Source organism: Vulpes lagopus, chromosome 3 (assembly GCF_018345385.1).
Source record: "Vulpes lagopus strain Blue_001 chromosome 3, ASM1834538v1, whole genome shotgun sequence".
Taxonomy (NCBI): domain Eukaryota; kingdom Metazoa; phylum Chordata; class Mammalia; order Carnivora; family Canidae; genus Vulpes; species Vulpes lagopus.
The window spans coordinates 13,115,443-13,143,116 of record NC_054826.1 but is presented as its reverse complement, the minus strand read 5'-3'; the positions used below and the strand labels follow the sequence as shown (position 1 = coordinate 13,143,116).

The 27,674-nt window shown below is 44.8% G+C and overlaps 1 long non-coding RNA gene across 1 annotated transcript; it reads left to right on the top strand.

Moving 5' to 3' along the window:
* The first annotated feature begins 681 nt into the window (after positions 1 to 681).
* On the top strand, positions 682 to 22,929 carry LOC121486553. The gene is made up of 3 exons (XR_005986683.1): positions 682 to 810; positions 1,613 to 1,662; positions 22,813 to 22,929. It is a non-coding gene; the product is annotated as an uncharacterized LOC121486553 (long non-coding RNA).
* The last annotated feature ends 4,745 nt before the right edge of the window (positions 22,930 to 27,674 follow it).

The following is a 27,674-nucleotide window of genomic DNA, read 5'->3' as shown; positions in this document are numbered from 1 at the left end:
TGTCACTTGGTGTGTGGGGAGAGTTCGCTTCCTTGCCCTGCCCCATCTGCAGCCTGGCCCCTTCGAGGGACAGAGGCCGAGACGGCCCCCCTCGGCTCCCAGGCCCCTCCTGGTCACCACGCCAGCTCTGAGGCATCCCTGCAACTTAATAAGCCCCCATCGCTACCACCTTCTTCCTGTGGTTCTTCGATGACTATTAATTCAAGTTGTAGTGAGGACCCTACCGATGAGCAGGGTTCTTTAGCAGCTCTGGACTTCGGGGGACTTGGCCGTGGTCTCCTGATTTTTGCTTGTTCTTTGGTTTCCAGGCGAGGGGGGGGGGGGGGGACGGGGGGGGGGGGGACTTGGGCGGGTCGAGTTAGCCATATTCCATGTGATGTGAAACAGGATGGGGCAGGGGCTCCTGTCAGGAACATTCCTGGTTCCTGTGCCTTCCTGTCACCTCCTGCGCCGACAGGGGACTTGGGGGCAGAGGGCACCTGGACTCTGGCCTGTTTTCCAAGCCTCTCCTGTGGTTGTGGCCAAAGTTGCTCAGTAGGAAAGTCTCCTGGGCTGTGCTTGCGGTGCTTATGCCCCCCTGGGGCTCTCGAGCAAGCGTTTATGAAGGCAGCCTTGGGGCGGGGGAGAGGGGCTGACAGGACCCTCCACCCCCCCCCCCCCACCATTGCAGGAGCCTCTGTAGTGACCTTGGCCCTCCACACAGGCGATTCCAACAGCCTCCCCAATGCAACATAGGGCCTCAGGAACATTAGGATGGAGGGGGTGAGGGAAGCCCCTGTCTGTGCTGAGGATTCCAGCGTGCGGAGGCGGGTGCGTATCCATAACCAGCCGAGCCGTGGGGAATATCATTTTAAACACCATTTACGGACTGAAGAGGAAAATAATTTGTTGGAGGTGCTTTTGTGTCTTTAAAAACACAGACGTCTCAGCCCATTTTGTGGTTCAGGCCAGGTTCCTTTTTTCCAATCCTTCTATTACATCGTCTGCCGCTAGCAATTAAGGGATACGAAGTGTATAATCAGGTGGCAGCACAGTAAGCTTTCTTGGCCTGCCTTGAGGAAAGCTCTCCAGTTTTGCTAGCTAGTCCAGTTTTTATAAAGCAGTTACCTTTTTTTTTTCATTGAGATTTGAGTATTATTTTTATAAAGGGCTGTGTGGCTTGCCCCCCACCCCCACCCCCACCCCACCCCAGCCACCTCTCAAATCCAGGCTGGAGGACTTTTCAAATTACCCTTTTCACTGAGGTCTGGGGCCGGTGAATGTGGTGCTTCTCCCCGCCCTATCCCTGCGAGGGGACAGTGTGTGCCTTTCCTGGGCCGGGCCGGGCAGGGCAGGAATGCAGACGGAGCACATTCTAGCACATTCTATCCCTCCGACTGCCCCCAGGACGGCCGGGCTGGGGCTGGAATGCGCTTGCAGGCTCCTCTGGGAAAGCTGAACGCAGGCCCATCCCCAGGCCTCTAGGGCAGGACAGCGGCAGGAGGGATGGCCTGGTCCTGAGGTGTCGGGTGGGGACAGGCTGGGACGGGGGACCTGCCAAAAACGGAGGTCGCAGTCTAGATTTTTTTTTTTCTCGAAATGTACCTGACAAACAATGCTGTGTCTGTTTCAGGTGTACGACAGTGGTTTGACAATTCTGTGACTGGCTTGCGGCTCCTCATGGTAGGTGTCGTCACCGTCTGTCATCATACGTCATTATAATATTATTGATTATAATATTATTGACTGTAGTTCCTATGCTGTACTTCTCATCTCTGTGACTTCTTCCATAACTGGAAGTTGGTACCCCTTAATCCCCTTTATTTTGCCTGTGGCCCCCCCATCCCCTCCCCGGCAACCACCAGTTCTCTGTATTTAATAAGAGTCTTTGGTTTTTTTTGTTTGTTCATTTGTTTCGGTTTTTGATTCTACATATAGGTGAATCTGATAGTACTTGTCTTCCTCCGACTTATTTCATCACACCCTCTAGTTCTATCCATGTGGCTGCAGCATTCTAGAACTTGGTAAGAGTTTGGGATACGCAGGTGTATGTCAAAACTCGGCAAAAGTAGGTTTAAGATGTGTTTAATTGTGTTTGAATTCACATTACAAGAAAAAAAAATTAAGCAAACATTGAACTCTAGTTAATGATACTGCCACCAAATTATTTAGAGAGAACTGAACCATTGTCTGCAGTTGACTTTGAATGGCAGCATCAGGGACGCCTGGGTGGCTCGGTGGTTGAGCGTCTGCCTTCGGCCCAGGTCGTGATCCTGGAGTCCCAGGATCGAGTCCCCCACCAGGCTCCCTGCAGGGAGCCTGCTTCTCCCTCTGCCTGGGTCTCTGCCTCTCTCTGTGTGTCTCTCATGAATAAATAAAATCTTTTTTAAAAATTGTGATTGGCAGCAACAATAAGATGGGTTAATGGATGGGGAGAGGGATGGTGATAGCTAGGTGTGTGATAAAGCAAGTATAGCAGAATGTCAGTGAGACGATCTAAAGCTGGGTGTATGAGAGTACAGATAGTCACAAAATTCTTTAAACTTTGTTGTATCTGAAACTTTACATAATAAATGTTGGGAAAAAATTTAAATCCTTCAATAAATAATTATAAACAAAAAATATATGTATATAGGGAAGCATATCGGTCCTTTGTGGGAGAAGAGAAACCCTATCCTTACCAAATTACCTGGCCACCGGGATATAATGGACCCTGGGGAAGGAATTAGAATTTTCATGGCCCCCTGCCCTGAGCCCCCTTTTTCCATTTCCATTGTCCCCCTGGGTCATTTTCTGTTGCCTGGATAGTTATTATAAATGACCTCCTCCATTGAGTGCCTTCTCTGACTGACGGGATCTTCCTGGAGGAGTCATATGACTTTTTTTTTGGCTTGGAAAGTTTTAATGGCTGCATCCGTGAGAACACTGGGCTGCAACAACTGAAGCCCAAAAGAGGAGTTGTGTGTGTTTGAAGGTTCAGGTCAGAGACGCTGCTGGATCTCCGAACCTGAAGCCCACGCCATCTGCTCTGAGTGTCCTTGTCCTTTGCCCTCCTGCTTTGCACACTGGTCTCCTGGCCCCAGTCGATGAAGCAGGATGCACCCCCCACGGCAACTCTGATTTCACGAGACCAGTCACACTGCAGCTGGAATCTTGGTCCTCATTCCAAATCCTGGAAGAGCCTGGGCCAGCCAGCTGTGGGCAGGGTCTGTGTAGACAGGGCCACTCCCATAGCTCCGAGTACCGGCACGTCCCTGCAGCCCACACTCTGCCAGCAGCTCACTGCGCACTGGTTGTGGCACAGTCATCTTTCTCAGGTTCTCAAATTTTTAACGGTATAAATGTCACATTTCTGTATTTCTCCAAATTAACTCTGGCCCCCATCAGAGGCTGTGTGGTGTAGTAATTAAGGAGCGGGGTTCTCTGAACCAGAACCCCTGGCTTGCAACTTATGAACCGTGGGACTTGGCAAGGTCTCTGTTTGCTCATCTGCAGGATGGCAACATTCCCAAAACCCACCTCACTCAAGTGCTGGAGGGTTAGAGAGGAGTTCCTGTTAGTGTCTGTTGCATAATAAATGCTCAATAAATGTTAGCTAGGCTTGTATTGTGTGTGTGGTGGTTAAATACTTTATGTAAACAGAGAGGGGTGTGTATGTGTGTGTGTAAATTTAATCTCCAGCCCAGGAGCTCACTGTAGCATTTGAAATACCATAAAGAGGAATCCAGGTTCCAAAGGTGGCGCATTAGCCCTTCAGATGTCTTTAAGATCTGCCTCAGGATTTGTTGAGCAGCACCCAGAATGTTAAAAAAAAAAAAAAATCCTCTTTGAGTGGTAAAATGAGTGGATACTTGGGATCCGTGGTTGGATAGGAATCTCATAGGGGCCCCATCCTCAGACATACGGATAAAACTCCACCAGGCCCCGCAGCATAAACATTTTGCAGCAGAGCCCGAGCTCTAAAAACCCCGTTGGTCCAGTGGCCTCCACATCACCCCAGGGACCATCGGCTTAGCTGGTTCTGCTGTCCCGGGGCGTCTATCTTGGGAGTGAGACTTTTGTGCCAGGTCATTGCCCGAGGACAAGGAGAGGGACCTCTCCCACAACCTCGGTACAGGAGACGGATGGTTTTGGGCTGTTTCTACACGTGCACACCCATCTAGGGACTTGGTCCGAGGCTGGCTTTCGTTGTGAGACGCCCCCTGCTAAGGAGGGGGGTCCTAGAACCAGGGAGCCATAGCCGCTGCCCACCTCTGCCTTCTGGCAGCTACGGACATTTGCCAGAAGAGCATCATAATTGCTCTATAGCCACGTTGACAGGTCAGTTCGTGACGCTCCCCGTAGTTAGGCCCCCCGGATAGCGCACCGTAGTTAGATTGCGGGCACTCCTCCCTCGCTCCTTACAGTTGCTCGGGAGGCTTGGGTGTAGGAAGCCTGCCTGTGGCCTTGGTCCACCGTGGCTGCCGCCAGGGCTCCCAGCCTGGGCCCCGTGGCCAACTCTGAGACAAAAGTTGGGGTACAAGTAGTTTATTTGTCGAGTGATCCTGGGCAGCACAGGGAGTGGGGAAGCAGGACGGGAAAGCCACACGACACAGAGGACCCGAATGAGCAGGGTGTCACTGTGCCAACCTGCGCTGGGCCCTGATGAGGACCCTCCGAGAGCCCATATGAATTGGGGGCCGGGGGGGATGTTGATCACAGCCTATGTCTTCTCCCTCCACGTTGTCTTGTGGAAGCTCCTCTAGATCAGGTGATGGAGTTCCAGTGCGTTCTTCTGTAATAGCCGCTCAGCGGGCACCCACAGCAGAGAGATTCCCCCAAATTCCAAATGCGGGACTGCCTGGGCCTCCCTTCCTTGTAGAGGGGTTCTGTTCCTGGATCCTCAGAGCCTGGGCACACTTCTGAATGCCCTTCCTGCTTCCACCAGGCCTCAGAGCTTCTGCTCGCAGGACCCGATTGCCCAGGCTGCTTGAGCCGGGCCGCGCGGCTCCCTCGCCTCCCAGGAACGGCGAAATTCGCTCGGTTGGTCACGATCCCATCCATAGTAAAGTGGCCCATTTTGGGGGCAGCCCGGGTGGCTCAGCGGTTTAGCGCCGCCTTCGGCCCGGGGCATGATCCTGGAGACCTGGGATCGAGTCCCACGTCTGGCTCCCTGCATGGAGCCTGTTTCTCCCTCTGCCTGTGTCTCTGCCTCTCTCTCTCTCTCTTTCTGTTTCTCTCATGAATAAATACATAAAATCTTAAAAAAAAAAAAAAATCTGAGCCTTAAAAAAAAAAGTGGCCCATTTTTTATTTAATTGAATGAAATGTAAAACTCAGAGCGTTTCAGTCCACAGAGCACCTCTGTCTTCACCATCCGAGTCCAAGAGCCCTGCCCCGTCACTAGCAGTCCCCAGCGGGCCGCTCCCGGGGAGGGGACAGCAAGGTTTCAAGGAATAAATGCTTTGTGATTTAGGGGAGGAAAAAAGAGTTAAAAGCCAAGAAATTAAACAGCTTCTGTGTGTAGTAGGTGGTGAGAAAAACGTAATGCAACACATGCCATTTCCTGCCGCTGCATAAGCGGTCTGGAGCGCAGGTCTGTCCCTCGCGCTCCCCTGGTGCCAGAGAAAGGGCTCAGGGGCTGCGGGCGCAGGAGCGAGGGGCCAGGTGGTCTGCAGAAGGCCGTGTAGACACGTGAGTTCCAGCAGGTCGGGTGGCCCGGTTCACAGATACGGTCCCGCGTTGGGGGGCCCTCCTCTGCTTAGACCAGGTGCTGGAGGATGCTTGCGACTGGCAGAGAGGACAGGCTGTGTGCAAGGAAGCTGCCCTATGATTGCACATTTCTTTTTAATTTTTCTTTTTATTCATTTGCACTTTTTTTTTATTATTATTCATGAGAGACACAGAGAGATGCAGAGAGAGAGAGAAAGGCAGAGACTCAGGCAGAGGGAGAAGCACGGGACTCGATCCCAGGACTCCAGGATCAAGCCCGGGACTGAAGGCGGCACTAAACCACTGAGCCACCCTGGCTGCCCCCCACCCCTTTTTAAAAAATTTTACTTATTTGCACATTTCTTTTCCTTCCTCCCTCCCTCCCTCCCTCCCTCCCTCCTCTTTCCCTCCCTCCCTTCCTTCCTTCCTTTCCTCTTTTTTGATAACAGCTTTATGGTGACATAATTCACATACTAGACAATTCACCCATTTACGGTGTGCGATCCACCAGTTTTCCATAGATTCAGTCACGCAGCCATCGCCGCGATCCACGATAGAACATTCTCGTCACTTCAGAAAGAAAGCCCTACGCATTAGCTCTCACTCCTCAACCCCCCTGCTCCCCAAGCCTTAGGCAACCACTAATAAATCCAACTCTCTATGTTTGCTGTTTGCTTGTCCTGGACATTCCGTGTCAGTGGACCCACACGAGTGGTCTTCCTTGATGGCTTTCTGCCACCGGGCGTAATGTTGCCACGGCTCACCCACGTTGTAGCACGTATCAAAACATCAGGCCTTTGTGTGGCCTAATAATAACCTCTTCTATGGAGATGGTTGGGCTTACCCATTCATCAGTCTGGACAACTGGGTTATTTCCACCTTTTAGCTAGTATGAGTAATGCTGTTGCAAACAGTTGTATGTGAGTTTCTGCGTGGACGTGTGTCCTCCTTTCTCTTGGGTATGAATCTTGGAGTGGAATGTCTGGGTCAGATAGGAGCTCTTTGTTTAACTTCTTGAGGAACTGCCAGTTTTCCAAAGTGGCCGCACCATTTTCTATTCCCATCAGCCGTGTATGAGGGTTCCAATTTCTCCACATCTTGCGGGCACTGGTTATTACCTGACTTACGCTCTAGCCATCCTCGAGGGTATGGGGTGGCATTTCATGGGCTTGCTAACTATATCTATGTCTTCCTTGTAGCTGGAGAAATATCTGTTAGGATTCTTTGTTCATTTTTTAACTCTATGGTCTTTTTGAGTTAAGAGTTCTTTATAGGGGAAAGGAGAAAAAACGAGTGGGAAATGTCAGAGAGGGAGACAGAACATGAGAGACTCCTAACTCTGGGAAACAAACTAGGGGTGGTGGAAGGGGAGGTGGGCAGGGGGTGGGGGTGACGGTGACGGACACTGTGGGGGGCACTTGACGGGATGAGCACTGGGTGTTATTCTGTATGTTGGCAAATTGCACACCAATAAAAAATAAATTTATATAAAAAAATAAGAGTTCTTTATATATTCTAGATACAAGTTCCTTATCAGATAAATGATATGCAGATATTTTTTCTGTGGGTTGTTTTTCCACTTCCTTGATTGTCCTTGCAGCACAAAGGTTTAATTTTGATGAAGTTCAATTTATTTTTTTAAGTAGGCACCACACTCGGTGGAGCCTACTTAATACACGGAGCTCGAATTTGCGACTGTGACATCAAGACTTGAGCCAAAATCAAGAGTCAGACGTTCAACTGACTGAGCCATTCTGGTGCCCCCAGTTTATTTTTTATTCTTTGGTTGCTTGTTCTTGGAGTAGCATTATATAAGAATCCATCCCCAAATCCAAGGTCATAAATATTTACCCTTTATTTTCTTACAAGAATTTTTTTTTTAAAGATTTTATTTATTTATTCATGAGAGACAAAGAGAAAGAGGCAGAGATACAGGCAGAGGGAGAAGCAGGCTCCACGCAGGGAGCCCGATGTAGGACTGGATTCCAGGTCTCCAGGATCATGCCCCGGGCAGAAGGCAGGGGCTAAACCATTGAGCCACCCAGGGATCCCCTGATCTCATTTTTCCAGGTGTTTCCCTCCAATCTAATCCCCACTCTGCAGTCAGAATCTTTCTATAATGTCATTTGGATCAGGTTACTTGCAATTCTCTAAGGCCTTCTCAATGACTTGGGATGAAGATGCAAATGCTTAACCCCCTAAACGAGTCCCTCCCTGCCCTGGCCCATGCTGGCCTCCACATGATAAAACCAATGATTAGAAAAAGTTTGAGAGGGATGCTTGGGTGGGTCAGTGGTTAAGTGTCTGCCTTCGGCCCAGGGCATGATCCCAGGGTCCTGGGATCAAGTCCACATCCTGCTCCCTGCATGGAGCCTGCTCCTCCCTCTGCCTGCATCTCTACCTCTCTCTGTGTGTCTCTTGTGAATAAATCAATAAAACCTTAAAAAAAAGAAAAGAAAAGAAAAAGTTTGAGAAAGAGCCCAAGGACAGAGTCCTGACCACATATTCAGCACTCAATTTTCAGATATGTAAGGCTAATCTTGAGACAGAGCAGAGACTGGACTCAGGTGCCCCGCAAGCCTGACCGTGACACCCAGCAGTCCTTGATAGCTGGCACCCTATGCCTCTGGAGTAATAAATCTCACAGGAATGCGGAAGCAGGATGCTTACCAAAGGCGAGACTCAACTACAAAGCTGGTGAAGACCAAACCAAACCAGTCTGCCACGGTGGACCCCAGGCCCGACCTTCCACTGACTTTTTACCTCATTCTAATGCCAAGAATCACGCCCAGGGGTGGAGATGTAATATGCTAATGAGACCTAAGCTGCATGGGAAGCCCGTTCTGTCCCTGCACCTGCTTTCCCATCCTCCTGCATCTCCCACTGCCCTAGTATGCGTAGACGGCCCTCCTTTCCCACCTCAGTCTTTGTAAAAACTTTTCTGGGCATTTGTTGGAAAAATTAGCATGAAGGACCCTTTCCTTGGTGCTGTCTCCCTTTGCTTGAGCAAAGTCTTGCCTGAAACTTCCAGTTTGGCTTCCAGGAAATTTCTATTGCTTGCAGAGCCCGAGGAGCCTAGCTGGTAACAATCTCATGGCCAACAATGTAATCAGGCCTAGGCTTTCACCTGGATACTTCGCTGCAATTTTTATATTAACTCAATACCAGTTTTATTATAGATCCTTTATCTATTCTGAAACCTTTCTAGGATTATATTGCTGTGTCTTTTCTCTTACAGTAAGTATCAATGTTACATATAAATAGTTGAGGTTTTTTTTTTTTTTTTTTAGTTTTTATTTAAGTCATCTCTGTACCCAATGTGGGGCTCGAACTCATGACCAAGATCAAGAGTCACATGTTCTACTGAATGAGCCAGCTAGATACCCTCTATAATCCTAAAACTTTTTTTTTTTTTTTTTAAGATTTATCAGGACACCTGAGTGACTTAGTGGTTAAGCACCTGCCTTTGGCTCAGGGCGTGATCCTGGAGACCCGGGATCAAGTCCCACATTAGGCTGCCTGCATGGAGCCTGCTTCTCCCTCTCCCTCTGCCTGTGTCTCTGCCTCTCTTTGTATGTCTATCATGAATAAATAAATAAGATCTTGAAACAAAGTAAAATAGTTTGCCACTTTAAAAAAAGAAAAAATAAAATAAGGATTTATTCGTTTGAGAGAGAGTGAGCGAGTGGGGGCCAGAGACAGAAGGAGAGGAAGAGAGAGTCTTAAGCAGACTCCACGCTCAGCATGGAGCCCTATGCAGGGCTTGATCCCACGACCCAGAGATCACTACCTGAGCTGAAACCTAGAGTAGGAAGCTCAAACACATAGGCCATGCAGGCGCCCCTAGTCCTGAAATTCTTTTTTTTTTGTTTTGTTTTGTTAAAGATTTATTTATTCATGAGAGATACAGAGAGAAAGGCAGAGGCACAGGCAGAGGAGAAGCAGGCTCCCCACAAGGAGCTCGATGTGGGACTGGATCCCAGGACCCCAGGACCCCAGGACCCCAGGATCACGACCTGAGCTGAAGGCAGACACTCAACCACTGAGCCACCCATGCCTCCCAGTAGGGGGGAGTATTGGAGAGAAAAAGTGGCTGTTTCCAGAAGGAAAAGAGCTCTGTATTTGTAAAACAATAGTCTTCATAACAACATGAAATGTTAAGATCAGAAAAAAATTGTTATTTTTAAGTCTCATAGTTTTCTGTAACTTCTTAGGAAACCAACACTGACTTCTCCCTTTCTCTTTCAAACAGCTAAACTTGGGGCACCTGGGTCACTCGGTTGGTTTGCGTGTCTGCCTTTGGCTCAGGTTGTGGTCCTAGGGTCCTGGGATGGAGCCCCATGTCGGGCTCCCTGCTCAATGGGGAGCCTGCTTCTCCCTCCCCCTCTGCCTCTGCCTGTCGCTCACCCTGCTGTGCTCTCTCTCTGTGTCACATAAATAAATAAGATCTTTAAACCAAAAAACAGCTAACCTTATTCTTTATTAGCTATCTCGTGAATTCTATTAGTCACTAACCCATAAAGAGTATAGATTATCTGCTTCAATCCTGTCATTTTAGGGATCCCTGGGTGGCGCAGAGGTTTGGCGCCTGCCTTTGGCCCAGGGCGCGATCCTGGAGACCCGGGATCGAATCCCACGTTGGGCTCCCGGTGCATGAAGCCTGCTTCTCCCTCTGCCTGTATCTCTGCCTCTCTCTCTCTCTGTGTGACTATCATAAAATAAATAAAAAATTAAAAAAAAAAATCCTGTCATTTTAGAGAGGAGGAACTCAAGCCCGGAGGGGTGGCAGGACTTGATAAGTGCCCCGGGGGGGGGGGGGGCGGTTAGCAGAATGCCATCGTCAGCACCTTTCTTGGCCAGTGCACTCTTCTCCTCTGCCCCAATCACCCATCCGCCGTAGGCCCTCCCCACATCTGAGCGGGTGCCCCTAGGACTATTCAGAACAAAGTCTCAGAAGTACAGCAAGCCTGACAGGCCAGTGGAAATGTTCCTCTCTCTTCAGCTGAATTTCCTAGACCTTCACACAGACTGGGGAACCCTGAGTCTTTCCCTGCATAATTAATCTCACTCCTTGACTTTCAACGGAGCGTGGGTAGGACAGGGAGCTTCAAGGATAGACTGCAGAGGAGATAGGCCCATTCCCAGGGAGGGTTGCTTCAGGCCTGTAAATGTTACAGATTGTTTATCTGGGACTCTAAATACCAGAACCCATCCAAACAGTAAGATTGCTGAAAACAGCTCCCCCCACCCCACCTCCATTAGTATTCATCTTTTCTGAAACACCACTGTGGGGTGCCTGCTGGCTGGTTGGTTAAGCTTCTGCTTTCAGCTCAGGTCTTGATTCAGGGTCCTGGGATGGAGCCCTGGGGTCAGGGTCCCTGCTCAGTAGAGAGCCTGCTGCTCCCCCAGCTTGTGTTCTCTCTCTTTCTGTCAAATAAAATCTAAACAAGACAAAACACACAAACCAAACAAACACAAAAAGCCACACCATTGTCTTAGTGGAAGAATGCAGGGTGTGCTTACCGTGTGAACCATCAGGTCTGGGTGGACCGCTTGGCCACGTGGCCTAATGCACCTTATAAGGGCAGGATCGTAAGGACAGTAATGGAAGGAAGAAGAAAGTGGCCCAGAGTGACAGGCAGCGGCCAAAATGGCTCCCAGCCATGATGCCTTTATTAATCTTCCCTCCTTGAGCATGAGCTGGACCTAGTGGCTTTTAACAAATAGGGTATGGCCAAAGTGATTAGGTTACAAAGGCTGTGCCTTTCACCACTCTCATTTTGGAGCCCTCTGTCTGAGGGCAGTGAGCTGCCAAGTGTGAGCTGTTCGGTGGGGAGGTCCACACGGCAGGAAACTGGTGTCCCTGGCTAACAGCCATGAGGACCTCAGGTCAGCCAATCACCAGGAGTGAGTTTGGAAACAGATCTGCCCCCAGGTGAAGGCTGAAGTGACTACAGTCTCACCCGAAATCTTGATTGCAGTCCTGTAAGGCACCCTGAGCCAGACCCCAGCGAAGCCATGCCCAGATTCCAGACCCATGGGAACTGGGAGATGATAATGGTTATTTTTTGCTTTGTTTTAAGCTACTAAATTTGGGGGTAATTTGTTACAGAGCAATAGTTGGCTAATACTCTCAGTGGGAAGCTACCTCGTGTCGAGAACTCATTGGACATTTCGTGAAATGAAGGCTACACTGGTAAGCTGCAGACGTTCTAGATGCACAGGCTAAGCAAGAGATTTAAAGGGGAAAGATCTGGTGAGAGCTGATACATCTTCTTAATAGAGCTGTTACTATAAACTGGTCATAGGAACTTACCATAGTCCTATTAGCAGATCACCAAGGATTTCCTAATAAAAAATGTCACCTATTTTTATTTGTGCATGATGCTTTTGAAAGCAGGGTTCTTTTTTTTTTTAGGGTTCTTGGGGCACCTGGGTGGCTCAGTCAGTAAAGTGTCTGCTTTGGCTCAGGTCACGATCCCAGGATCATTGGGCTCCCTGTTCAGTAGGGAGTCTGCTTTTCCCTCTGCCCCTCACCCCACTCATGCTCTCTCTTTCTTGTTCTCTTTCTCTCAAATAAATAAATCTTTAAAAAAAAAAAAAAGAAAGAAAGATAACAGGGCTCTTTTAAAAATTAATTGCTGGGGATCCCTGGGTGGCTCAGCGGTTCAGCGCCTACCTTTGGCCCAGGGCGTGATCCTGGAGTCCCGCGATCGAGTCCCACGTCGAGCTCCCTGCATGGAGCCTGCTTCTCCCTCTGCCTGTGTCTCTGCCTCTCTCTCTCTCTCTTTCTGTATCATGAATAAATAAATAAATAAATAAATAAATAAATAAATAAATAAATATTTAAAAAAATAAAATAAAAATTAATTCCTTTATTTTAGAGAGTGTGAGAGAGTGAGTGGGGGAGGGGCGGGGGAGAGACTCCTCAAGCCGACTTCCCACTGAGCGCAGAGCCTGATGCAGGGCTTGATCCCAGGACCCATGAGATCATGACCTGAACCAAAACTAAGAGTCAGATGTTCCTCTTCTACCCAGGGGCCCCAGGGCTCTTTTTTAAGGAAATGAGGATGCATTACAAGTTCTGGATTTTTTTGTTCACTTAAATTAAGTAAAATATTTATGAGTGTAAATCACTTAATACTTAGGCAAATAGATTTTCCCCATTTTCAGCCAACACAGTTGTTTTGCATCCATGGTACGATAGTGTAATGCTCAATAGCACAGAGTCTGAATCCAGACTGCATAGGTTCCAGCCCTAGCTCTACTGAGTTACTAGCTCTATGACTTTGGGATGTTACTTAATCTCTCTTTATCTCAGTTTCTCCATCTGGAAAATGGGGATAACAATTTCCTACTTCATAGGGATTTTATGAGGGTGGAACAAATTAATAAATATAAAGCAATTAAAATAGTGTGTGGCTTATAGTTAGTGCTGCATAGGTATTTGCATGTTAGGAGGAGGTCAGAAAGGGTATTGAGGGAACCAATTTGCAGCATATGCCATAGGAACACCGCACCATGATGTGAAAGCATAGCAAATGCTCCCCCTCCAAATTCTGGCAGACTAGGGCCCAACAGTCTACACGGGAGATAAGCCCTGCTTTGTCTGATTCAAGCTGTTGGAGAAAATGTGATGGCTAATATTTCAGTTAACGGATATGTTTTCTCCCCTCTGCAATGCTTTTTATTCCTACACCATCATAAAGGTGTGCACGCACACACATGCACACACGTGCACACACACCCCCCAACCTCTTTTTTTATGATTGATTTTTTTTTACAAAAGTTTATTATTTTTTTTGAAGACTTATTTATTTGAGAGAGAGGCAAGGAGGGAGGGAGAGAGGAGAGGAAGAGAGAAAAAAATCTCAGGCACACTCCCTGCTGAGTGCAGGACTTGATCTCATGACCCTGAGACCATGACCTGAGCTGAAATCAAGAGTTGATGCCCAACTGATTGAGCCACCCAGGCACCCTTACCAAAGTTTATTTTATTCTTAAATGTACAAGATCTAAGACAAGATTTCATCCTATCTATGGGTGGCAACAGAGGCTATGAGGGGAACCAGATGTTTAACCAGGAATTGAATGAAGGATCACCATTGATTCAGGCACATGTAACAGCTTATTTTTGCCAGATTTCTTTAAGATTTTATTTTTATTTATTCATGAGAGATACAGAGAGAGAGAGAGAGAGAGAGAGAGAGAGAGAGAGAGGCAGAGACATAGGCAGAGGGAGAAGCAGGCTCCTGCCTGGGAGTCCCTGATACGGGACTCGATCCTGGGACCCTGGGATCACACCCTGAGCCGAAGGCAGACGCTCAAACACTGAGCCACCCAGGTGTCCCTGCCAGGTTTCTTAATTCCACCCAGGACTAGGGGCCTTTCCCTGTGGTCTTGCCTTTTAGTTCCTCTAGTTTCTTCTTCTCATCTTTCTGTTTCTGCTTGAATGCCTCATCTTCCTTGTCAATCTCCTTGATTTGCTTCTTGGGCTGCTTCCTGCCACCTTCATGGCTAGACGTGGCACCTGCTGTTCCTTCCCCAGACCTCTTCCCCAACCTCTCTTGACTAAAAATCCTTTGGTTTGGAAGAAGAGTCTGTGGAGAGCAAGGAATGGCATGTAGCACCCTGCTCCCTATCCCTACCCCTACCCCTGGAGCTCCCTGAATGCGTGCAGAATGTTAGGACCCCACAATTCACAATATTGATTTGGAGAATCAGAGTAAAAGGAGACCTGTGTCTCACTCCCATGTGTAGCTCTGGGAAGAGGCATGTTTCAAAGAACTCTCCAAGCACCATCAAGGGGGTGGTGGAGTAGATGGTTGGGTGGGCCATATGGGAAGAAAGGCCTGAGGTAGCCCAGGGTGGCAGGGAAGAAGCATAAGGTATTTTTCATACTGCTATGGACTCCATGTGTGACCAAATTCATATGTGAAATCCTAATCCCCACTGTGATGGTAGGAGGAGATAGGGATCTTTGGGAGGCGATTAGGTCATAAGGATGAATGAGATGAGTGCCCTTATAAAGGAGACGCCAGAGAAATCCCTTGCCCCACCCACCATGTAAGGACACTGCAGAAAATCTGTCAGAAGCCAGGAACCAGGAAGCACGCTCTCACCAGACACCAAATATGGGGGTGACTTCATCTTGGACTCGCAGCCGCCAGAACTGTGAGAAATGAATTTCTGTTGTTTATAATTATCTCTATTATGGTAATCTAAACAGACTATGACACATACCATCAAGAATGATCTGGGGAGCTAAGAAAGAGTCAAGGGGTCTTATAAATAGGAAGGAGAACACACAGCTGCAAAGGCCAGAATAGACCTCCGATCCCATGGCCATATCTTGTTATACTTTAAGATTATTTTCCCCTGGAGCCTGGATACAACCCTGGGAAGAGGTAGGAAACCCCCAAATCAACTGAGAACATCCTGAACTGACAGTTCAGCCCAAATTAACTAAGATTAAATTTTCAGACAAAGACAGAATGAAGGCTTTAGATAGAAATTAAATCCAATTATAGACAAGTTTATGTTTTTGCAAACCTAAGTTTGTATCCTATATAATAAACTGGCTGGTTTTACTTAGTCATACAAGTTGCAATGTGTTTAAAAAAAAAAACTATAAATTACACCATGAAATTTTCATTACAGTAGAGGTTAAATAATTCGGATTAGCATGTCTTCACTGAGCCATGCCTATTTGCATCACACATGGATTTGGTTCAAGGCTGGGTCAGTGGAGATTTCCCCGAAATATCATCAACATTTCTAAACACACATTTCCACCCAATAACTGAGCTCATCTACTGCAACAATCTCTCTTGAACTAGCATTGCATTCATAAGATATAAAGCATTAGGGGATCCCTGGGTGGTTCAGTGGTTAAGCACCTGCCTTCGGCCCAGGGTGTGATCCTGGAGACCCGGGATTGAGTCCCACATTGGGCTCCCTGCATGGAGCCTGCTTCTCTCTCTGCCTCTCTCTGTCTCTCATGAATAAATAAATAAAATCTTAAAAAAAAAAAAAAGCATTAGTCATAAGTATAGCTGCTCCTTGGAGGGCAAAATCAAGTACTTGTGTCCTAATAAAATTTAGTTTTGGGGGCACCTGGCTGGCTCAGTCAGGGGAGCATGTGATTCTTGACCTTGGAGCTTACTTTAAAGAAAATTCTTTAAAAAAAATTAATTCTTCAAATTTTATTGAGGATACTAGTTATTTCATTTATACTCCTGGTAGCAGAATTATTTTACATACTTGAATCAAGGAAAATCGTTATCTTTGCCTTCACTTTCTACATCCCCCAAGATCTTAAAATACTTAGAGCAAAGGAGCTCTACTGGAGACAGAGTATGTGGATGATTTTTAAGAGGGGTAACTTGAGAGCTCAAAGTAGCTCTTCATTCATCCAATTAACCAACACTGAAAGCACCTGCTATGGTTAGGCACTTACCTCCCTGCTGGAGGTCTGGAATGACAAAAACTTAGACTCAATCCTCAAGAAATCTACAGTCTAGTAAGTCTCAAAGTAAATTCCATTAAACATAAAGAAAGACTTGACTAAATGAGAGACACACATTCCCCTGGATGGGAAGACTCAGTGTTATGAAGGTGTTGGTTTTCTTCAAGTTTATCTTAAAGTTTAACCCGAAAATAAATCCCAAAGCACTTTTGACCACAAAATGATGTTAAAGTTATACTGGAAAAAAAAAACCCTATGAAACATGAAGAACCTTTAGGAGAAAGAAAAATGAGGAATATTTCCCCTGCAGATAATAACGCATATGATATAGTTACCATATCAGAACACAAAATATAAGAAAAAATAAGAAACCGAAACCGAAGAGACAGGAGATTTAAAAGAATAGAATTTGAGAGGGGTATTTGGGTGGCTCAGTCAGATAAAAGTCTGACTCTTGGTTTCAGCTCAGGTCATGATCCCAGAGTTGAGCCTCACAGTGAGCTTCCTGCTGAGTGTGGAGCCTACTTAAGATTCTCTCCCTCTCCAGACACCTGGGTGGCTCAGTAGTTGAGCATCTGGCTTCAGCTCAGGGTGTGATCCCACAACCCCGGGATTGAGTCCAGCATTGGGCTCCCTGCAGGGAGCCTGCCTCTCCCTCTGCCTATGTCTCTGCCTCTCTGTGTCTCTCATGAATAAATAAATAAAATCTTAAAAAAAAAATTCTCTCCTTCTCCTTCTGTTCCTCCTCCTCCTCCTCCTTCTCTCTCTCTCTCTCTTCCCCTCTCTAAAAATAAATAAAGTTTAAGAATGAATTCAAGTAGATCTAAGAATTTAAAATATTATGACTTTGTTTTCAATCACTAAACTGATTTTTAGTTAGAAATGATTGTTGAAGGGCCACCTGCGTGGCATAGTTGGTTAAGTGTTGCACCCTTGATTTCAGCTCAAGCCATGATCTCAGGGTCATGAAATTGAGCCTTGAATTGGGCTCTGTGCTCAGTGGGGAGTCTGCTTAAGAGTCTCTCTCTCCCTCTGCCCCTCCCCCTGCCTTGGGCTCTCTCTCTCTCTCCTTTTTTTAAAAATTAATTTATTCATGCGAGACATAGAGGGGAGAGGCAGAGACACAGGTAGACAGAGAAATAGGCTCCTCACAGGGAGCCCGATATGGAACTTGATCCCAGATCCTGGGATCACCCCCTGAGCCGAAGGCAGATGCTCAACCACTGAGCCACCCAGGCGTCCCTCTCTTTCTCTCTCAAAAAAAAAATATTGTTCACTAAATACAGTTGGAGTAATGATCTAACCATTTGCAAAAATTGAAATAAAACGGAGACTTTCACCTTATAGTCAATACAGATTAAGGATTGAGTGTAAGAGGTAAAACCATCAAAAAGCAAGAAGAGGGATCCCTGGGTGGCGCAGCGGTTTGGCGCCTGCCTTTGGCCCAGGGCGCGATCCTGGAGACCCGGGATCGAATCCCACATCGGGCTCCCGGTGCATGGAGCCTGCTTCTCCCTCTGCCTGTGTCTCTGCCTCTCTCTCTGTGACTATCATAAATAAAAATTAAAAAAAAAAAAGCAAGAAGAAAATGTAGCTGAATAGTTTGTATAATTATTGGATGGGAAACACTTTTTTAAATGTGACACCAAAGGCACAGCCTTAAAGATTGTTCAGCTGTAGTAGATAATGCTAATTTTCCAAAGTGGTTATTATAGTTTATACTTCCATGAATTGTTTTAATATATATATATTTTAAAGATTTTATTTATTTATTCATGAGAGACACACACAGAGAGAGAAGCAGAGACACAGGCAGAGGGAGAAGCAGGCTCCATGCAGGGAGCCTGACGTGGGACTCAATCCAGGGTCTCCAGGATCACGCCTTGGGCTACAGGCGGCGCTAAACCGCTGCACCACCGGGGCTGCCCCCATGAATTATTTTTCTAGATGTCCAGTTGCTTCATGTCCTTGCCAACAACTGGTAGTTTTGTGTGGGAGCCCATCTCACAACCCTGAGATCATGACCTGAGCCAAAACCAAGAGTCAGATTCTCAACTAACTCTGCCACCCAAGTGCCCTCCTTACTGTGGTTTTAATTTGCATTTCCCTGATGACTAACATGATGGTTACATTTTCTTTGCTTATAAATATGCATGCATTCTTAATCCAGCAATCTAATTCTAGGGCTTAATCCTGCAGAAACACACACGCGTGCACACATACACACACGCACACATACACATTGGACTTATCCAATGATTATATTTTGATGAAATGTTTTTGGTATATTTGTACTGTGAAATATGATTACCTAGTGATAATTACCATTAATATCTTGATGGTGGTTAATCTTAGTAATAGAATGATGGATATAGTACTTAATAGTAGTAGAATGTACTACTTAGTAGTAGTAGAATGATGGATGATTTTTTTAAACTTTAAACAATACTTTTGGGCAGCCCTGGGTGGCTCAGCAGTTTAGTGCCACCTTCAGCCCAGGGCGTGATCCTGGAGAGCCGGGATCGAGTCCCACATCGGGCTCCCTGCATGGAGCCTGCTTCTCCCTCTGCTTTTGTCTCCCTCTCTTTGTGTGTCTCTCATAAATAAATATTTTTTTAAAAAGTTATAAAAAATAATAAAACTTTAATTCATTTCTAGTTGTGTCCTGACACGAGATTTTTAAAATATGTTCTTAATTTTTAGACAGTTTCTGAAATTTTTTTAAAACCCTTTCTTTTGGGATCCCTGGGTGGCGCAGCGGTTTAGCGCCTGCCTTTGGCCCAGGGCGTGATCCTGGAGACCCGGGATCGAATCCCACATCAGGCTCCCGGTGCATGGAGCCTGCTTCTCCCTCTGCCTGTGTCTCTGCCTCTCTCTCTGTCTCTCTGTGACTATCATAAATAAATAAGAATTTAAAAAAAAAAAAAAAAAACCCTTTCTTTTTTCTTTAAGATTTTTATTTATTTATTCACATTTTCTGAAATTTTCACAGCATTTATTATTTTTATTTCTGGAAGATATAGCAAAAATTATTTCTGTATTATTCTGTAACAGAAAGAAATAAAAAATATAATCCCAAATAACCTAATAGAATACCCACAATTCAATCATGAGCAATGTCATTGGTGGTTAAGTTTTTCATATAAAATGCAAAAGATATACCCAGTGCCCATATCTTTCTAAATATGATGTTTTTTTTTTTTTCCAGTAAGCTCTATACCCAACATGGGGCTTGAACTCACAACCCTGAGATCAAGGCTTGCATACTCTATTGACTGAGCCAGTCAGGTGCCCCCAGTTTCATCTTTAAAAAGAATCAGGGCTCCTTGGAGAAATGGCTGAGACCAGGGAAAGCACAAGATGAGCCAGGAACATGGGAACATTCTGATAAAACAGAAAGTATGGAAATGAAAAAACAAAAAAGAGATGGGAACAAGTTAAAAGGACATAGGAGCTAGTTTCAAGGAAAGCCCAGTGGTTAAGTCTGGGACAATTTTTGAGCTAAAGATAAACCAGAACAGTAAAGGATTATAACTCATTGAATAAAATAGGAATCCATCAATTCATGCTGATGATAATAACTGAATAAGTGGGGCTAAGCAAGGGCCTTTCCTTACAGTGAAATATAGGCTGATAAATGTGGAGGGAGGGTTATTGTTCAAAGATCAATATTTTGCAGCCATCACAGTCAAGAATTGTTGGAGCAGGGCAGCCCTGGTGGCGCAGTGGTTTGGCGCCGCCTGCGGCCTGGGGTGTGGTCCTGGAGACCTGGGATTGAGTCCCACATTGGGCTCCCTGCATGGAGCCTGCTTCTCCCTCTGCCTGTGCCTTTGCCTCTCTCTCTCTGTGTCTATGAATAAATAAATAAAATCTTAAAAAAAAAAAAGAGAATCTCACTTAAAAAAAAAACAAAGAATGGTTGGAGCAATAAATAGCAATGATTGCTAAATCTAAGGGGGGGAAGGTTTGATAAGGAACAGGATATTTACTCAATTCTAAAGCAATTTATATCTCCATAAATGAGCAATTTAGTAGTTATACAGTGGAGAAACTGGACATCTGGATCCATTGATCAAAATTCACCAACAGTGTGCAGGTTGACATGGTGTGCTTCCAGATCTGATACCCAGAAAAGAACAAAACATCACTTTTGTGCCATTATGGCAAGGGACCCACGACCCAAATCAAGTCATGAGGAGACACCAGGCAAATCTGACTAAAGAGCATTCTACAAAACAACTGACTTATGTTCTTTAGACACATCAATGTCATGAAAGACAAAGAAATACTAAAGAACCATTCCAGATGAAAGAACTTTAAAGAAACACGACAATTTAATGCATGTGATCATCAGTTAAAACTTGTACTTGGGGGGGGGGGGAGTTCAATAATTTATTGGTACAATTGACAAGTTTGAAATGTGTATTGCAGAGTAGAAAAAAATAAGTGTCAAGGTGAGATTTCTTGATTTGAAACTGTATTGTGGTTATGTAGGAATATATACTTGTTCTTAGGAACTATACAATGAAGAATTAAGAGTATAACAAAGGCATGACTTATATAAACTCAAATGGTTCAGAGAAAATAACTAATTTTAGAGGGATAAAAAGAAAATAAATGTGAAGAAATCAGAAGCAAATGATTATTCTGGATAAAAGCAGTATGGGAGTTCTCTGTAATTTTGGCAACTTTTCTTTACATTTGAAGTTATTCAAAATAAAGCCTAATAGTAATAATAAACATAGTCATAGTCATGGGCTTGGTTTGAATTCTTTTATCCTAAACATAAACACACACACATACTTAGATGCATGGAAGTAATTTATCTGGGGTGAGGAATAACAAGAGGCCTAATTTTGATGTCTGTGGGCGTGTCCCTCAGTTCTTGCTTAATGGAAGGCAGGCCGGGGAGTAGAACATGGTAATAGTGGGTCTCAAAAATGGAAGATGGTGGCTGAGGCTGGAGAACTAAATGTTGAGAGTCCCGAGAGGTCAGTTTGCTGTCAGACATGGCCCATGGATGTGGACATGAACGTGGGCAAAGTAAAATGGAACTTCCAGATTATAAACAATGGAAGACAGAAGGGATCCATTAGAAACTGCCCTGGAGGGGGCGCCCAGGGGGCTCAGCTGGTTGAGTGTCTGCCTTTAGCTCAGGTCCTGGGATCAAGTCCCTCGTCAGGCTCTCTGCTCACTGGGAAGCCTGCTTCTCCTTCTCCCTCTGCCTGCCTCTCCTCCTGCTTGTGCTCTATCTCTGTCAAATAAATAGTCTTAAAAAAAACAAACTGCAGGGAGAAGCTGGCTGCATGAGGGCTTTGGGATCCATGGGGCACAGTGGAGCTTGGTGATATATGGGTGGCTTTTTTTTTTTTTTTTAAAGATTTGTTTATTTATTTATTTATTTATTTATTTATTTATTTATTTTTTATTTATGATACACATAGAATGAGAGAGAGAGAGGCAGAGACACAGGAGGAGGGAGAAGCAGGCTCCATGCCGAGAGCCTGACGTGGGACTTGATCCCGGGACTCCAGGATCGCCCCTTCGGCCAAAGGCAGGCGCTAAACCGCTGAGCCACCCAGGGATCCCCCAGGTGGCTTTGCAAACAAAACTTACTTTTTTTAAAAAGTTTATGTATTTATGTATTTATTTATGCATACTAGACAGAGAGAGAGAGGCACAGGAGGAAGGAGAAGCAGGCTCCATGCCAGGAGCCTGACATGGGACTCGATCCTGGAACTCCAGGATCACGCCCTGGGCCAAAGGCAGGCGCCAAACCGCTGAGCCACCCAGGGATCCCCAAAACTTCCTTTGTTGATACATTATTTAAAGAGTTCAATGGGAGGGATGCCTGGGTGACTGGGTGGTTGAGCGCCTCCCTTTGGCCCAGGGCATGGTCCTGGAGTCCTGGGATCGGGATCAAGTCCCATGTCGGGCTCGCTGCATGGAGCCTGCTTCTCCCTCTGCCTGTGTCTCTGCCCCTCTTTCTGTGTCTCTCATGAATAAATAAATAAAATATTTTTAAAAATTCAATGGGAGATTTGCTGCATTCATGTTATCTGTAGGGGTTGAATATAACCTGAAAGAAAGACAAGGAGCATCTCTAGAGATAATACCTAGAAGTATCTTTTTTTTTTTTTTTTAGTATTTTCTTTATTTATTGAGCCCTATGTGGGACTCAATCCTGGGACTCCAGGATCATGCCCTGGGCAGAAGGCAGACTCTCAACCACTGAGCCACCCAGGCGTCCCTACCTAAAAGTATCTTAGAGGCTTCCATAACTTATTAAAATAAGATTTGTCTGCTGTAAAACAACAACAACAAAAAAAACCCTATGAAATGGAAGATGGTGTAAACTTCTTGTTTATAGCACATCACCTTGTTAGTCTCATTTCTTTTCCTTCTGATGAAACACGAAGCACCATGGCCAGTCCACATGCTGGTACTTCGGGTCCTAGTTTCAGCCAGTAAATCTCATCAGCCAATGAACCCACATCAAAAATCTCTTCTTTCTTAATCTTAATTCCAAACCAAGGTCCTGTTTGGAGATTTAGATTTTAGTTCATAATTCAATAACCTGTATAGGCTTATTTTTCTATTGTGAATGGACAAAACTCCTATATTTTTGACACTAGACAATTTTTTTTTGTTTTTTGTTTTTTTTTTGACATTAGACAATTTGAAAGCTGCCTGTCAATAAACAAGCCAGCAGACTGCCATTGAAGAGGAAACTTTCTCAAACAAACAGGGCAACACGATGAAGATGCCTGTGGTAAGAGAAATAGGACTGTCACAGCCCTCACGAGTCATGGTTACCGTTGGAAATGCATTTTAGATGCATGAAGATGGTGACAATCTGACTCACTTATCATATGGGAAACTTCAAATATACACAAAATAGAGGGAGTACTATAATGTATGGATTTATTATATTTAGCTTTCCCTTTGAAACCTCCCCTTGGCCTGGCCTTTGTAAAAGGCAAACCTAACCTATTCATTTTCCTTCCTATCCCCCAACCCTTATTGAAACAAATAAGTAAAACTGGCAGGACAAACCACTAGGCTGGCAATCGCTATGATTTAGACTTGGCTAAATGATGTTTGGAAAAGACATTAAGTTTTAAGGTCATGAGGCACTAGTTAGTACAGTTAGTACATGAGGCAAATGTATCTGCCCAAGAAGAGGCTAATGGAATAAAGAAGTTAATGTTGCTTTGAAGCATGTATGTCATTCACCCCAAGGTGGGCACCTACAGTGGGAGCAGATGGCTAATTTTAGTTGAAACTTTCTGGGCTTATGTTACAAGGCTTCCTTTCTTTTACTTTCAAAGCACGTATTTATAGTCAAGTATTGACTTTGCCCAAAAAACTAAAAATAGTAGAGGTAACAAGAAGGATAAACATATTTCAAAGCCATCTTTATTAAGAAACTTTTTGGGAGGGGCGCCTGGGTGGTGCAGTTAAGCGTCTGCCTTGGGCTCAGGTCCTGATCTCAGGGTCCTGGAATCAAGACCCACATCACCTCCCTGCTGGGGGGGGGGGGGCAGTGTCTGCTACTCCTTCGGCCCTCTGCCTTCCCCCCCCTGCCCCACCCCCACTCATGCTCTCTCAAATAAATAAAATCTTTAAGGAAAAAAAGAACTTTCTGGGAGAATGAAGTTGCTTTCTAGATACTCATATCAAATCTTAGGTCTTAGTTAATCTCAGCTTCTGTAGCTTAATTTTTCTGCCACTGGCGTCTTCTGTTTCCTCAGGGAGTAGCCATTCTAGAGTGCGTTGGGAGAAGTCACTGAAGAAATGGTTCTTTTTTCTTTTTTATTTTTTTATTTTTTTTTTTATTGAAGAAATGGTTCTTAAAGGGATAGAAAAAAATGGGACATCAGAGAGTATGTGAGTGTTGTGTCGGGGGAAATTGAGACCTGAGCTTAAGACATGGAATCTATCTTACAGAAGTCGCACAGATGCTTGTAAAAACGGGTTTATTGCACTTTGGAATAGTGAACATTTAGGAGTAAGTTAAATATTCACCATCACAGACCTGATCTAGTGAATTGTTTGCCCATTCTGTGAAATACTCTGCAACTAGTAAAGAGCATGAGATCGAGGTAAATGCACTGATATGGAGAGATTCCCAAGAGATATTATTAAGAGGAAAAAGCAACTTGTCAAAACAACGTGTACAGCATGACCTTTTATATTAAAAATCCGTATAATATATGTGCAGGTGTTACATGTAAATGCATAGACTGGGGGTGGGAAGGATGGCCAGTAAACCACAGCCCTGGCTAATTTAGAGGAGGGATGTAAAAATGAGGATGAGGATGCAAGGTGACTTTTATATTTTTGCTTACTAGAATTGATTCAATATGTTCATGTTACTTGTTTAATTTTCTTTTTTTCTTTTTAAGATTTATTAATTTATTTGAGAGAGAGAGAAAGAACAAGGGGAGAGGGGCCGAAGGAGAGGGAGAGAGAAAATCCTCAAGCAGATTCCCTGCTGAGCATGGAGCATGACAAGGGGCTCAATCTCACAACCCTGAGATCACGATCTGAGCTGAAGACTCAGAAGCTCAACTGACTGAGCCATCCACAAGTGCCCCTCACTTGTGTAATTTTCGAAAGATCATTTAATGCATTCGACTTTCCTGAAAACAAGAAGTAATAAATTCTTTTTTTTTTTATTTTTTAACTTTTATTTATTTATGATAGTCACAGAGAGAGAGAGAGAGAGAGGCAGAGACGCAGGCGGAGGAAGAAGCAGGCTCCATGCACCGGGAGCCTGATGTGGGATTCGATCCTGGGTCTCCAGGATCGCGCCCCGGGCCAAAGGCAGGCGCCAAACCGCTGCGCCACCCAGGGATCCCAAGAAGTAATAAATTCATAATGATATATGGAACTCCTTGTGGGCATAATTCTTTGGCGCCTGACCTCATCCCACCACCACCCTTTTTAAGAGCTAAAAACAAGAGAGATGATTTCTGTGACAGTTCCTTAAATTCATGCTCGGATCACTTACCTGGCTTGAGGTTTGGGTTTGGGCTTTTTTGTTGTTTTTTTTTTTTTTGTCCTACCCTCACAATTAGTGGGTTCTTTCCCTTTCTCTTAAGGGCATATCTACTTTCCTCTCTTCCTGACTGCTGCATCAACTGATTATTTTTCTTAGGCTTAGTTCTATGTCCACTGGTGGCTTCACTTCTCCTATTTAAAATGTAAATTTAAAATGTAGCCTGTAAAATGAGTGTAGGGTCAGCTTTCACTAAATTACTTATTTGGATGAAGGAAGTTGATGAAAGGTTTAGAGTTCTCTTGGCAGTTAACAATTCCCCTTGATTGCTGGCTTGGTGGTTTTGCCTCAAGAAGAGGGAAGTCGTCCTTTGAATCCAAAGATAGAACAGACTCGACTCTAGGGAAGACTGAGCCAAGGAAACTCTTAACCTGTGTTCTGGTTATCTATTTCTCATGAATTAATGGTTCGTTTCTGCTCCCCATATCATCAGCTGGGACAACTCACCTGGAATGATGAAGGATTCACTTTCAAGGTGGCTCACTTGTGTGGCTGGCATATTGGTACTCACTTAAGTGGGAGCTCAGCCAGGGTTGTGGGCCAGAGGCCTAGGTTCCTTTGTAGGTGGATCTCTGCTTGGGTGTCCTCACAGGATGGTGGCTGGATTCCAAGAGCAGTCATCTGAAGCGAACCAAGCTAATGTGCCTGATAATGTTTTAATGACCTATCCTCAGGAGTTACATAAAGTAAATTCTAGTATACTCTATTGGTTGAGGGAGTCTCAAGGCCGACTCATGCTCAAGAGCAGAGGTTATAGACTCTTTCTCCTGATTAGGGGCAGATGTAGGCCATCTATTTGCCACACCTTGATTTTAAGAGATAGTAGCATTGATACTGGATCTGAAGTGGAATACAAAAGCAGTGAGACAAATGTCAAGAGAAACTCATGACAAATGTCATGAGGTGACAAATGTCACCTTCCCAGATCTTCCTCAATCAGATCTGTAGCTTGGTTGATTACAAATTTTCCAAAACCCACAAAAACACTTAATTTCAAATGCAAGTGGAAAAAGAATAACACATTTTTAAAAAAACCTAACCAATCATGCAACTCTTCAAAAAAAAAAATCAACCCAATTTCATTTATTTATTTTTAAAGATTTTATTTATTTATTCATGAGAAACAGAGAGAGAGAGAAAGAGGCAGAGACACAGGCAGAACGAGAAGCAGGCTCCATGCAAGGAGCCCGACGTGGGACTCAATTCCTGGTCTCCAGGATCACACCCTGGGCTGCAGGCGGCGCTAAACCGCTGCGCCACCCGGGGCTGCCCATCAACCCAATTTCAATGTCAAATTTAGGATGATGTATTACTTATTTACATTTCGACTTATCTAAATTTATCTTTCATAAAGGAGGAAATGGAGAGTTAATTATATCCCACTATCTTATTTATTAAGTGTAAGGTAAAGGTTTTTGAATTAAAGTAAATATTGGAAAAAGATTTTGAATTAAAGTAGAAATAGTCATTATTAAGATTAGGATGAACATTGAGATGTCACTTATTAAGATAACTTTCTTACATCCTCCTCTTATTTTGGTGGAAGAAATAACCCATTTGAAGTAGCAGCTTCTATTTTTAGTTGATTATATATTTTTGAAGATTTTATTTATTTGAGAGAGAGAGAGAGAGGGACCACCAGCTGGGGAGGAGGGGCAGATGGAGAGAGAGAAGCAGACTCCCCACTGAGCAGAGAGCCCTATGTGGGACTCCATCCCAGGACCCTGGGATCATGACCTGAGCCAAAGGCAGATGGTTAACTGACTGAACCACTTAGGTGCCCCTTAGTTGATTATATTTTGGTAAAATTAGTGTTTTTTTTTAAATTAAAAAAATTTTTTTAAATTAGTGTTTTGAATGTGAACCCTGTTGCTTTTTCATATGGCTTAAACATACTCTATTCAGAAGAACTTTCCTTGTTCAGTTAAGTCATTTGAAATATATTCTGGGGATCCCTGGGTGGCTCAGTGGTTTAGCGCCTGCCTTTGGCCCAGGGCATGATCCTGGAGTCCTGGGATTGAGTCCCACGTCGGGCTCCCACATGGAGCCTGCTTCTCCCTCTGACTGTGTCTCTGCCTCTCTCTCTGTCTCTCACATGAATAAATAAATAAAATCTTAAAAAAAAGAAATATATTCTGAATTTTGTTAATGAATTGATGGGCAGGGGTTTTGGTGGTGAGAAGGCAGCAGACTAGTAACAAATATGGAAGAACCATTGGGATAAACCTTATGAGTGTATTGTAAAAATTGCCACACAGCATTGTGAGCTTCTAGAAAGAAATATATAAATACAAAATAATACAACAATTTTATCTTTTAAAGATGGGTAGGAGATAGGAGAAGACATCTCGTGTGGATGTACCTTGGCAAAGCCACTCTGCCCTTCCTCTGGTGAAGCAGTTGGAGAGGAAGGGAGCTCCTGCTTCAGGAGGGGACAGAGCAGAAAGCTACTTTAGAAAGCCCAAGTCAGGG